This window comes from Lipotes vexillifer, unplaced genomic scaffold (assembly GCF_000442215.2).
Source record: "Lipotes vexillifer unplaced genomic scaffold, Lipotes_vexillifer_v1.1 scaffold875, whole genome shotgun sequence".
Taxonomy (NCBI): Eukaryota; Metazoa; Chordata; class Mammalia; order Artiodactyla; family Lipotidae; genus Lipotes; species Lipotes vexillifer.
This window is the reverse complement of record NW_006792177.1, coordinates 2,036,912-2,051,395: the sequence shown is the minus strand read 5'-3', so window position 1 is coordinate 2,051,395 and position 14,484 is coordinate 2,036,912.

Genomic DNA, 14,484 nt, shown 5'->3' with positions numbered 1-14,484 from the left:
GAAAATTGACATCATATCAAGCATCTTTTCTGACCACAACACTATGAGATTAGAAATGAATTACAGGGGAAAAAACGTAAAAAACACAAACACATGGTGGCTAAAAAATACGTTACTAAATAACCAAGAGATCACTGAGGAAATCAAAAAATACCTACAGACAAATGACAATGAAAACACGACGATCCAAAACCTACGGGATGCAGCAAAAGAAGTTCTAAGAGGGAATTTTATAGCTATACAAGCCTACCTCAGGAAACAAGAAAAATCTCAAATAAACAATCTAACCTTACACCTAAAGGAACTAGAGAAAGAAGAACAAACAAAACCCAAAGTTAGCAGAAGGAAAGAAATTATAAAGATCAGAGCAGAAATAAATGAAATAGAAACAAAGAAAACTATAGCAAAGATCAATAAAACTAAAAGCTGGTTCTTTGAGAAGATAAACAAAATTGATAACCCTTTAGCCACACTCATCAAGAAAAAGAGGGAGAAGACTCAAATCAATAAAATTAGAAATGAAAAAGGAGAAGTTACAACAGACACCACAGAAATACAAAGCATCCTAAGAGACTACTACAAGCAACTCTATGCCAATAAAACGGACAACCAGGAAGAAATGGACAAATTCTTAGAAAGGTATAACCTTCCAAGACTGAACCAGGAAGAAACAGAAAATATGATCAGACCAATCACAAGTAATGAAGTGGAAACTGTGATTAAAAATCTTCCAACAAACCAAAGTCCAGGACCAGATGGCTTCACAAGTGAATTCTATCAAACATTTAGAGAAGAGCTAACACCATCCTTTGCAAACTCTTCCAAAAAATTGCGGAGGAAGGAATACTCCCAAATTCATTCTATGAGACCACCATCACCCTGATACCAAAACCAGACGAAGATACTACAAAAAAAGAAAATTACAGATCAATATCACTGATGAATATAGATGCAAAAATCCTCAACAAATTACTAGCAAACAGAATCCAACAATACATTAAAAGGATCATACACCATGATCAAGTGGGATTTATCCCAGGTATGCAAGGATTCTTCAATATACGCAAATCAATTAACGTGATATACCATATAAACAAATTGAACAATAAAAACCATATGATCATCTCAGTAGATGCAGAAAAAGCTTTTGACAAAATTCAACACCCATTTATTATAAAAATTCTCCAGAAAGTGGGCTTAGAGGGAACCTACCTCAACATAATAAAGGCCATATACACCAAACCCACAGCAAACATCATTCTCAATGGTGAAAAACTGAAAGCATTTCCTCTAAGATCAGGAACAAGACAAGGATGTCCACTCTCACCACTATTATTCAACATAGTTTTGGAAGTCCTAGCCACGGCAATCAGAGAAGAAAAAGAAATAAAAGGAATCCAAATTGGAAAAGAAGAAGTAAAACTGTCACTGTTTGCAGATGACATGATACTATACATAGAAAATCCTAAAGATGCCACCAGAAAACTACTAGAGCTAATCAATGAATTTGGTAAAGTTGCAGGATACAAAATTAATGCACAGAAATCTCTTGCATTCCTATACACTAATGATGAAAAATCTGAAAGAGAAATTAAGGAAACACTCCCATTTACCATTGCAACAAAAAGAATAAAATACCTAGGAATAAACCTACCTAGGGAGACAAAAGACCTGTATGCAGAAAACTATAAGACACTGATGAAAGAAATTAAAGATGATACCAACAGATGGAGAGATATACCATGTTCTTGGATTGGAAGAATCAATATTGTGAAAATGACTACACTACCCAAGGCAATCTACAAATTCAATGCAATCCCTATCAAATTACCAATGGCAGTTTTTACAGAACTAGAACAAAAAAATCTTAAAATTTGTATGGAGACACAAAAGACCCCGAATAGCCAAAGCAGTCTTGAGGGAAAAAAACAGAGCTAGAGGAATCAGGCTCCCTGACTTCAGACTATATTACAAAGCTACAGTAATCAAGACAGTATGGTACTGGCACAAAAACAGAAATATAGATCAATGGAACAAGATAGAAAGCCCAGAGATAAACCCATGCACCTATGGCCAACTAATCTATGACAAAGGAGGCAAGGATATACAATGGAGAAAAGAGAGTCTCTTCAATAAGTGGTGCTGGGACAACTGGACAGCTACATGTAAATGAATGAAATTAGAGCCCTCCCTAACACCATACACAAAAATAAACTCAAAATGGATCAGACACCTAAATGGAAGACTGGACACTATAAAACTCAGAGGAATACATAGGAAGAACACTCTTTGACATAAATCACAGCAAGATCTTCTTTGATCCACCTCCTAGAGTAATGGAAATAAAAAGAAAAATAAACAAATGGGACCTAGTGAAACTTCAAAGCTTTTGCAAAGCAAAGGAAACTATAAACAAGGCGAAAGGACAACCCTCAGAATGGGAGAAAATATTTGCAAATGAATCAATGGACAAAGGATTAATCTCCAAAATATATAAACAGCTCATGCAGCTCAATATTTAAAAAACAAACAACCCAATCAAAAAATGGGCAGAAGGCCTAAACAGACATTTCTCCAAAAAAGACATAGATGGCCAAGAAGCACATGAAAAGCTGCTCAACATCACTAATTATTAGAGAAATGCAAATCAAAAGTACAATGAGGTATCACCTCACATCAGTTAGAATGGGCATCAACAGAAAATCTACAAACAACAAATGCTGCAGAGGGTGTGGAGAAAAGGGAATCCTCTTGCACAGTTGGTGGGAATGTAAATTGATACAGCCACTATGGAGAACAGTATGGAGGTTCCTTAAAAAACTAAAAATCGACACACGGCCCGCCGCCGCCAACTTGAACTGCTGTGAGGTGCTCAGCGTGTCTGCATGTGGCTCTGCACATGTGTCTGCACATGGCCCTTGAAGCTACAGTGTCGGCTGAAACCAGTTCACACTAGAAACTCTGGTGTGAAGGGCTGGGCGTGAGGCCTCTGCACACAGCCCCCCATGAGCAAGTGCATCTCGACCAAGCACAAAGGAAAAAGAAAAAGATACATCAGAAATACATCTGCACATGGAACAACTCCTACAGAACACCCACTGAACGCTGGCAGAAGACCTCAGACCTCCCAAAAGGCAAGAAACTCCCCACGTACCTGGGTAGGGCAAAAGAAAAAAGAGACAAAAGAATAGGGAGGGTACCTGCACCAGTGGGAGGGAGCTGTGAAGGAGGAAAGGTTTCCACACACTAGGAAGCCCCTTCGCAGGCGGAGACTGCGGGTGGCGGAGAGGGGAAGCTTCAGAGCCGCGGAGGAGAGCGCAGCAACAGGGGTGCGGAGGGCAAAGCGGAGAGATTCCCGCACAGAGGATCGGTGCCGACCGGCACTCACCAGCGCCAGAGGCTTGTCTGCTCACCCGCCGGGATGGGCGGGGGCTGGAAGCTGAGGCTCAGGCTTCGGTCGGATCATAGGGAGAGGACTGGCAACGTGAACACAGCCTGAAGGGGTTAGTGCACCACGGCTGGCCGGGAGGGAGTCCGGGGAAAAGCCTGGACCTGCCGAAGAGGCAAGAGACTTTTTCTAACCTCTTTGTTTCCTGGTGCGTGAGGAGAGGGGATTAAGAGCGCTGCTTAAAGGAGCTCCAGAGACGGGCGTGAGCCGCGGCTGTCAGGGCGGACCCCAGAGATGGGCATGAGACGCTAAGGCCGCTGTTGCCACCACCAAGAAGCCTGTGTGAGAGCACAGGTCACGCTCCACACCTCCCCTCCCGGGAGCCTGTGCAGCCCGCCACTGCCAGGGTCCCGGGATCCAGGGACAACTTCCCTGGGAGAACGCATGGTGCGCCTCAGGCCAGTGCAACGTCATGCTGGCCTCTGCCGCCGCAGGCTTGCCCCGCGCTCCGTACCCCTCCCTCCCCCCGGCCTGAGGGAGCCAGAACCCCCGAGTCAGCTGCTCCTTTAACCCCGTCCTGTCTGAGCGAAGAACAGACGTCCTTCGGCGACCTATACGCAGAGGCGGGGCCAAATCCAAAGCTGAACCCTGGAAGCTGTGCGAACAAAGAAGAGAAAGGGAAATTTCTCCCAGCAGCCTCAGGAGCAGCAGATTAAATCTCCACAGTTAACTTGATGTACCCTGCATCGGTGGAAAACCTGAATAGACAATGAATCATCCCAAATTGAGGAGGTGGACTTTGAGAGCAAGATATATTTTTTCCCCTTTTCCTCTTTTTGTGAGTGTGTATGGGTATGCTTCTGTGTGAGATTTCATCTGTATAGCTTTGCTTTCACCATCAGTCCTAGGGTTCTGTCCGTTCGGTTTTTTTTGTTTTTGTTTTTACTTAAAATATTTTTTCTTAATTATTTTTTATTTTAATAACTTTATTTTATTTTATCTTACTTTATTTTATCCTCTTTGTTTCTTTCTACTTTTTCTCCCTTTTATTCTGAGCCGTGTGGATGAAAGGCTCTTAGGGCTGCAGTCAGGAGTCAGTGCTGTGCCTCTGAGGTGGGAGAGCCAACTTCAGGACACTGGTCCACAAGAGACCTCCCAGCTCCGTGTAATCAAATGGCGAAAATCTCCCAGAGATCTCCATCTCAACACCAACACCCAGCTTCACTCAACGACCAGAAAGCTACAGTGCTGGACACCCTATGCCAAACAACTAGCAAGACAGGAACACAACCCCACCCATTAGCAGAGAGGCTGCCTAAAATCATAATAAGGCCACAGACACCCCAAAGCACACCACCAGACGTGGACCTGCCCACCAGAAAGACAAGATCCAGCCTCATCCACCAGAACACAGGCACTAGTCCCCTCCACCAAGAAGCCTACACAACCCACTGAACCAATCTTAGCCAATGGGGACAGACACCAAAAACAACAGGAACTACGAACCTGCAGTCTGCAAAAAGGAGACCCCAAACACAGTATGATAAGCAAAATGAGAAGACAGAAAAACACACAGCAGATGAAGGAGCAAGATAAAAACCCACCAGACCTAACAAATGAAGAGGAAATAGGCAGTCTACCTGAAAAAGAATTCAGAATAATGATAGTAAAGATGATCCAAAATCTTGGAAATAGAATAGACAAAATGCAAGAAACATTTAACAAGGACCTAGAAGAGCTAAAGAGGAAACAAGAAACGATGAACAACACAATAAATGAAATTAAAAATACTCTAGATGGGATCAATAGCAGAATAACTGAGGCAGAAGAACGGATAAGTGACCTGGAAGATAAAATAGTGGAAATAACTACTGCAGAGAAGAATAAAGAAAAAAGAATGAAAAGAACTGAGGACAGTCTCAGAGACCTCTGGGACAACATTAAACACACCAACATTCGAATTATAGGGGTCCCAGAAGAAGAAGAGAAAAAGAAAGGGAGTGAGAAAATATTTGAAGAGATTATAGTTGAAAACTTCCCTAATACGGGAAAGGAAATAGTTATCAAGTCCAGGAAGCACAGAGAGTCCCATACAGGATAAATCCAAGGAGAAACATGCCAAGACACATACTAATCAAACTGTCAAAAATTAAATACAAGGAAAACATATTAAAAGCAGCAAGGGAAAAACAACAAATAACACACAAGGGAATCCCCATAAGGTTAACAGCTGACCTTTCAGCAGAAACTCTGCAAGCCAGAAGGGACTGGCAGGACATATTTAAAGTGATGAAAGGGAAGAACCTCCAACCAAGATTACTGTACCCAGCAAGGATCTCATTCAGATTTGATGGAGAAATTAAAACCTTTATGGAAAAGCAAGAGTTAAGAGAATTCAGCATCACTAAACCACCTTTACAACAAATGCTAAAGGAACTTATCTAGGCAAGAAACACAAGAGAAGGAAAAGACCTACAATAACAAACGCAAAACAATTAAGAAAATGGAAATAGGAACATACATATCAATAATTACCTTAAATATAAATGGATTAAATGCTCCCACCAAAAGACACAGACTGGCTGAATGGATACAAAAACAAGACCAATATATATGCTGTCTACAAGAGACCCACTTCAGACCTAGAGACACATACAGACTGAAAGTGAGGGGATGGAAAAAGATATTCCATGCAAATGGAAATCAAAAGAAAGCTGGAGTAGCAATTCTCATATCAGACAAAATAGACTTTAAAATAAAGACTATTACAAGAGACAAAGAAGGACACTACATAATGATCAAGGGATCGATCCAAGAAGAAGATATAACAATTGTAAATATTTATGCACCCAACATAGGAGCACCTCAATACATAAGGCAAATACTAACAGCCATAAAAGGGGAAATCGACAGTAACACATTCATAGTAGGGGACTTTAACACCCCACTTTCACCAATGGACAGATCATCCAAAATGAAAATAAATAAGGAAACACAAGCTTTAAATGATACATTAAACAAGATGGACTTAATTGATATTTATAGGACATTCCATCCAAAAACAACAGAATACACATTTTTCTCAAGTGCTCATGGAATATTCTCCAGGATAGATCATATCTTGGGTCACAAATCAAGCCTTGGTAAATTTAAGAAAATTGAAATTGTATCAAGTATCTTTTCTGACCACAATGCTATGAGACTAGATATCAATTACAGGAAAAGATCTGTAAAAAATACAAACACATGGAGGCTAAACAATACACTACTTAATAACGAAGTGATCACTGAAGAAATCAAAGAGGAAATCAAAAAATACCTAGAAACAAATGACAATGGAGACACGACGACCCAAAACCTATGGGATGCAGCAAAAGCAGTTTTAAGGGGAAGTTTATAGCAATTCAACCCTACCTTAAGAAACAGGAAACGTCTCGAATAAACAACCTAACCTTGCACCTAAAGCAATTAGAGAAAGAAGAACAAAAAAACCCCAAAGTTAGCAGAAGGAAAGAAATCATAACGATCAGATCAGAAATAAAAAGAAATGAAGGAAACGATAGCAAAAATCAATAAAACTAAAAGCTGGTTCTTTGAGAAGATAAACAAAATTGATAAACCATTAGCCAGACTCATCAAGAAAAAAAGGGAGAAGACTCAAATCAACAGAATTAGAAATGAAAAACGAAAAGTAACGACTGACACTGCAGAAATACAAAGGATCATGAGAGATTACTATAAGCAAATCTATGCCAATAAAATGGAAAACCTGGAAGAAATGGAAAAATTCTTAGAAACGCACAACCTGCCAAGACCAAGTCAGGAAGAATTAGAAAATATGAACAGACCAATCACAAGCACTGAAATTGAAGCTGTGATTAAAAATCTTCCAACAAACAAAAGCCCAGGACCAGATGGCTCCACAGGCAAATTCTATCAAACATTTTGAGAAGAGCTAACACCTATCCTTCTCAAACTCTTCCAAAATATAGCAGAGGGAGGAACACTCCCAAACTCATTCTACAAGGCCATCATCACCCTGATACCAAAACCAGACAAAGATGTCACAAAGAAAGAAAACTACGGGCCAATATCACTGATGAACATAGATGCAAAAATCCTCAACAAAATACTAGCAAACAGAATCCAGCAGCACATTAAAAAGATCATACACCATGATCAAGAGGGGTTTATTCCAGGAATGCAAGGATTCTTCAATATACGCAAATCAATCAACGTGATTCACCATATTAACAAATTGAAGGAGAAAAACCATATGATCATCTCAATAGATGCAGAGAACGCTTTTGACAAAATTCAACACCCATTTATGATAAAAACACTGCAGAAAGTAGGCATAGAGGGAGCGTTCCTCAACATAATAAAGGCCATATATGACAAACCCACAGCCAACATCGTCCTCAATGGTGAAAAACTGAAAACATTTCCACTAAGATCAGGAATAAGACAAGGTTGCCCACTCTCACCACTCTTATTCAACATAGTTTCGGAAGTTTTAGCCACAGCAATCAGAGAAGAAAAAGAAATAAAAGGAATCCAAATCCAAAAAGAAGAAGTAAAGCTGTCACTGTTTGCAGATGACATGATACTATACATAGAGTATCCTAAAGATGCTACTAGAAAACTACTAGAGCTAATCAATGAATTTGGCAAAGTAGCAGGATATAAAATTAATGCACAGAAATCTCTGGCATTCCTATACACCAATGATGAAAAATTTGAAAGTGAAATTAAGAAGATACTCCCATTTACCACTGCAACAAAAAGAATAAAATATCTAGGAATAAACCTACCTAAGGAGAGAAAAGACCTGTATGCAGAAAATTATAAGACACTGATGAAAGAAATTAAAGATGATACAAATAGATGGAGAGATATACCAAGTTCTTGGATTGGAAGAATCAACATTGTGAAAATGACTCTACTACCCAAAGCAATCTACAAATTCAATGTAATCCCTATCAAATTACCACTGGCATTTTTCACAGGACTAGAACAAAAAGTTTCACAATTTGTATGGAAACACAAAAGACCCCGAATAGCCAAAGCAATCTTGAGAACGAAAAATGGAGCTGGAGGAATCAGGCTCCCTGACTTCAGACTATATTACAAAGCTACAGTAATCAAGACAGTATGGTACTGGCACAAAAACAGGAAGATAGATCAATGGAACAGGATAGAAAGCCCAGGATAGAAAGCCCAGGATAGAAAGACCACACACATATGGTCACCTTACCTTTGATAAAGGAGGCAGGAATGTACAGTGGAGAAAGCACAGCCTCTTCAATAAGTAGTGCTGGGAAAACTGGACAGGTACATGTAGAAGTATGAGATTAGAACACTGCCTAATACCATACACAAAAATAAGCTCAAAATGGATTGGAGACCTAAATATAAGGCCAGAAACCATCACACTCTTAGAGGAAAACATAGGCAGAACACTCTATGACATAAATCACAGCAAGATCCTTTTTGACCCACCTCCTAGAGAAATGGAAATAAAAACAAAAATAAATAAATGGGACCTAATGAAACTGCAAAGCTTTTGCACAGCAAAGGAAACCATAAACAAGACCAAAAGACAACCCTCAGAATGGGAGAAAATATTTGCAAATGAAGCAACTGACAAAGGATTCATCTCCAAAATTTACCAGCTCATGCAGCTCAATATCAAAAAAACAAACAACCCAATCCAAAAATGGGCAGAAGACCTAAATAGACATTTCTCCAAAGAAGATATACAGATTGCCAACAAACACATGAAAGAATGCTCAACATCATTAATCATTAGAGAAATGCAAATCAAAACTACAATGAGATATCATCTCACACCGGTCAGAATGGCCATCATCAAAAAATCTAGAAACAATAAATGCTGGAGAGGGTGTGGAGAAAAGGGGACACTCTTGCACTGCTGGTGGGAATGTGAATTGATACAGCCACTATGGAGAACAGTATGGAGGTTCCATAAAAAACTAAAAATAGAACTACCATACGACCCAGCAATCCCATTACTGGGCATATACCCTGAGAAAACCATAATTCAAAAAGAGTCATGTAGCAAAATGTTCATTGCAGTTCTATTTACAATAGCCAAGACACTGAAGCTACCTAAGTGTCCATCATCGGATGAATGGATAAAGAAGATGTGGCACACATATACAATGGAATATTACTCAGCTGTAAAAAGAAACGAAACTGAGTTATTTGTAGTGAGGTGGGTGGACCTAGAGTCTGTCATACAGAGTGAAGTAAGTCAGAAAGAGAAAAACAAATACCGTATGCTAACACATATATATGGAATCTAAGAAAAAAAAAAAAGGTCATGAAGAACCTAGGGGTAAGATGGGAATGGAGACACAGACTTACTAGAGAATGGACTTGAGGATGTGGGGAGGGGGAAGGGTAGGCTGTGACAAAGTGAGAGAATGGCGTGGACATATATACACTAGCAAACGTAGAATAGATAGCTGGTGGGAAGCAGCCGCATAGCACAGGGAGATCAGCTAGGTGCTTTGTGACCACCTTGGGGGGTGGGATGGGGAGGGTAGGAGGGAGGCAGACGCAAGAGGGAGGAGATGTGGGAACATGTATGACTGATTCACTTTTTTATAAAGCAGAATCTAACACACCATTGTGAAGCAATTATACTCCAATAAAGATGTTAAAAAAGAAAAAAATAGAAAATTAAGTTAAACAAACCCCTGATTATAGACTACAGACCATAGGAAAAACAATGAAAAGAATAACAATGAACCCCAAGTCTTTGAAATATAGCCAAACTCAGAAAAAATGTATATAATCTCAATAATGTTTACTATTAAAGAAGAAAGAGTAAAAAACAAGGAATTCAGGATCTAAAGAAATTATAAAAGAACAACAATAATAAAATAAGAGAATGTGGAAAGAGGGAATTTATTATTGTGTGGCTGGACCACACTGACTCCATTTTGTCGGCTCCATCTTAGGTCCATGGTCTTCCCCCCTGAGCATGTGCATTTCTAACAAATTCCTAGATGCTGCTGAGGCTCCTGTTTGGGGCCACACTTCGAGAACCACTGACTTCAAGGCCGGAGAGAGAGAGGACCTGAGGCTGAAGGTCAAGTGGCTGCAGCTGTGAGGAGAGTGGGCTGCAGAGACTAGGAACCACGCAGGCCCTGATGACATGATTTACCTTTCTGAGTTCTTTTCACTATCAATCCATCTACCTGCCAACTCCCTCTAAAGCCAGATAACCTCACCTACTTCAAAAGGGATTTAAGTATCATTAGTTGTAATGAGATTTTATACTAATAAGACTTTATTGCTACCTATAAAATATATACTCTGCTGGTATGCTACCATGCAGTCTGTCCTAAATGAGAGGAACCCAACTTTGCCTGACAGAATAAATGGACGCAATACATTTTGTAAAAATAAAAAAACCAAAAACTAAAAATCGAATTACCATATGATCCAGCAATCCCACTACTGGGCATATAACCAGAGAAAACCATAATTCAAAAAGACACATGCGGGGGGCTTCCCTGGTGGCGCAGTGGTTGAGAGTCCGCCTGCCGATGCAGGGGACGCGGGTTCGTGCCCCGGTCCGGGAAGATCCCACATGCCGCGGAGCGGCTGGGCCCGTGAGCCGTGGCCGCTGAGCCTGCGCGTCCGGAGCCTGTGCTCCGCAACGGGAGAGGCCACAACAGTGAGAGGCCCGCGTACCACAAAAAATAAAAAATAAAAAATAAAAGACACATGCGGGCTTCCCTGGTGGGGTAGTGGTTGAGAGTGCCCCGGTCCAGGAAGATCCCACATGCTGCGGAGCGGCTGGGCCCATGAGCCATGGCCGCTGAGCCTGAGCATCCGGAGCCTGTGCTCCGCAATGGGAGAGGCCACAACAGTGAGAGGCCCGCATACCGCAGAAAACAAACAAACAAACAAAAAGACACATGCACCCCAATGTTCATTGCAGCACTATTTACAATAGCCATGCCATGGAAGCAACCTAAATGCCCATCAACAGACAAATGGATAAAGAAGTTGTGGTACATATATACAATGGAATATTACTCAGCCATGAAAAGGAACGAAAGTGGGTCATTTGTAGAGACGTGGATGGATCTAGAGACTGTCATACAGAGTGAAGTAAGTCAGAAAGAGAAAAACAAATATTGTATACTAATGCATATATGTGTAACCTAGAAAAATGGTACAGATGAACTGGTTTACAGGGAAGAAATTGAGACACAGATGTAGAGAACAAACGTATGGACACCAAGAGGGGAAACTGGCTGCGGGGTATGGTGGTGGTGTGATGAACTGGGAGATTGGGATTGACATATATACACTAATATGTATAAAATGGATAACTAATAAGAACCTGCTGTATAAAAAAATTAAGTGAAATTCAAAAATTCAAAAAAAAAAAAAACGAATGGAAAGCCTGATTACTTCATCCAGATCAACAGGAATTAATTACATGGACTGAAGGGACTGGTAAATATGATTTATAACTTTATGACTTTGGGAAATATACTAGCTTTAATCTTAGTTTTTCAGAAAAAAACTTTTAGGCTATTACCTACAACAGGTTGATAAAGTATGCCTTTGTAAACAAAGAGAAAACATTTGTCTTCTTCTCTCTACCTGGTTGATCCTGCCAGTAGTATATGCTTGTCTCAAAGATTAAGCCATGTATGTCTAAGTATGCATGGCTGGTACAGTGAAACTGCAGATGGCTCATTATATCAGTTATGGTTCCTTTGGTCGCTCATTATTGCAACTGGATTACAACTAGTTATACCAATCATTGTATTAATTTGTTCTTTGTTTCCAAATTGTTTGTGCTTTGTACTTTGTCAATGTTACTAGCTGCATTACTTATATCCTATTTTATAAGATTGTTGTCTCTTACAGTACCCAGTGTGAAACAAGGCCTCCAACAAAACTTTTATGGCTAAACATCTTGAGGAAACAGATCACATTTATAACATAAAATAATTGTAATAATGTGATTCTAAGTATGGGAAGAAGCAACAAGGGAAAATGTCTCCTGGATCATAATTGACAGAGGATCCAGAGAATCTTTAATTATTGATAGGGCCTAATCCAACAATTAGCACCTGGAGTTGCATTTTAAGAATTTTTGCCTGATCTGGGATGAGCCTCCCAGTGCTGTGGGACAAAATTTGATCATGAAGTGTCTCCCAAATATTGGTCAAATTCCTGACCAAGAGGAGAAGATCTAAGAAATGGAATGTTTCCTGCCATATCAGCCATTAGACTGCAGCCACTCCCTATGGTGAGCCCCGAGGAAACTCAGGATATGAAAACACAGGATACAGGCCCCAGATAGCTGAGGTGCATATCAAAGGAATGATTTCAGTGAGCCCAGGCTCTTGCATCTTCCCATACATAGAAAAGCACTAAATTCCTTAACTTGAGATGTTGCCTCCTGGGCTTGAAGTCCTCAAAATTCCCGTTGAATAAAACATAACTCTCAACTTTTAGGCTGTGAATATTCTTTAAGTCTACAGGTGTAAAGTAGACACTTTCCAAAGAGGAACAAGAGAAGCAACATTTGGAACACTGGCACTGATGGCGGACATTCCCAGAAAGATCCATTTGACGAGACACAGGAGGAAGCAGTTACAACGGCCATCGCCCCTTTTTCCACAAGACTGTGGAATGGACATTGACAGTGGGGAATTGTAACAGGGAAGAGCAAATTCTGACTCCATGTTGGTTCTGTTTCCTTTACTTTAACCTTTGCTTTTCCATTGCTTTTGTTATTATTATACTCACTGTCTATAGCTGTAAGCATACAAAATGGCCTGCCACAGGGAACCCTGCCCCTCTGCCTGACTGTTAAACTAGAAGGCCTTTATTCAGCTCACAGAGAGACATTCTGACCCTGCACACCTGGGAATGGCTGCAGAAAAGAAGAAGTTAAGACATCCCCTCCCCATGTGGGCTGAGGGAGGAGATTTTGCAAGACAAATGGTCTTTTTACTTTACTTCCTCACCTCTTCCGCCTCTCTGTTCTATGAGAGAAACTGGCATCCAGACCCTGATAAGACGTTTTTGGGGTACACTAGTCTGTCATCTTTTCGGTCTGCCAGCATTCTGAATGAAGATGCTATTCCTTGCCTCAACACTTCGTCTCCCAATTTATTGGCTTGTCGTGCTGCAAGCAGAGCAAGCTTGGACTCAGTAACAATACACGAAGCAAAAACTAACAGAACTAAAAGGAGAAATAGACAAATCCACAATTATAATCAAAGACTTTAATATTCCACTCTCAGTAATTGATAGTAGTAGACAGAAAATCAACAAGGATACAGAACTGAACTCCACCACGAACCAGCTGGATCTAATCGACATTTATACAATACTTCACTCAAAAACAATATACACGTCACTCAAAAACAAAATATACATTCTTTCTTTTTGTTTTTATTCCTGTTGGGATTTTTTTTAACCATTTAAAAATACTGAAGTATAGTTAAGTTACAATGTCGTGTTAGCTTCAGGTGTACAGCAAAGTGATTCATATATATATATATATATATATATATATATATATATATATATATATACACTTTTTCAGATTCTTACAAGACACTGAATATAGTTCCCTGTGCTATACAGTAGGTCCTTGTTTTTGTTGTTGCTTTTTATTGAAGTATAGTTGATTTACAATGTGTTAATTTCTGCTGTACAGCAAAGTGATTCAGTTATCCATATATATACATTCTTTTTTTAATATTCTTTTCCATTATGGTTTATCACAGGATATTGAATACAGTTCTCTGTGCTATATAGTAGGACCTTGTTGTTTATCCATTCTATATATAATAGCTTATATCTGCTAGCCCCAAACTCCCACTCCATCCCTCCCCTAACCCCTTTTACCTTGGCAACCACAAGTCTGTTCTCTATGTCTGTGAGTCTGTCTCTGTTTCGTAGATAGGGTCATTTGTGTCATAACTTGTTTAAAATATACATCCTTTACAAAAGCACATGGGACACATTGACCAACAGACTATACTGTGCGTTATAAAATAATATCTAACTGATAAAACAATATC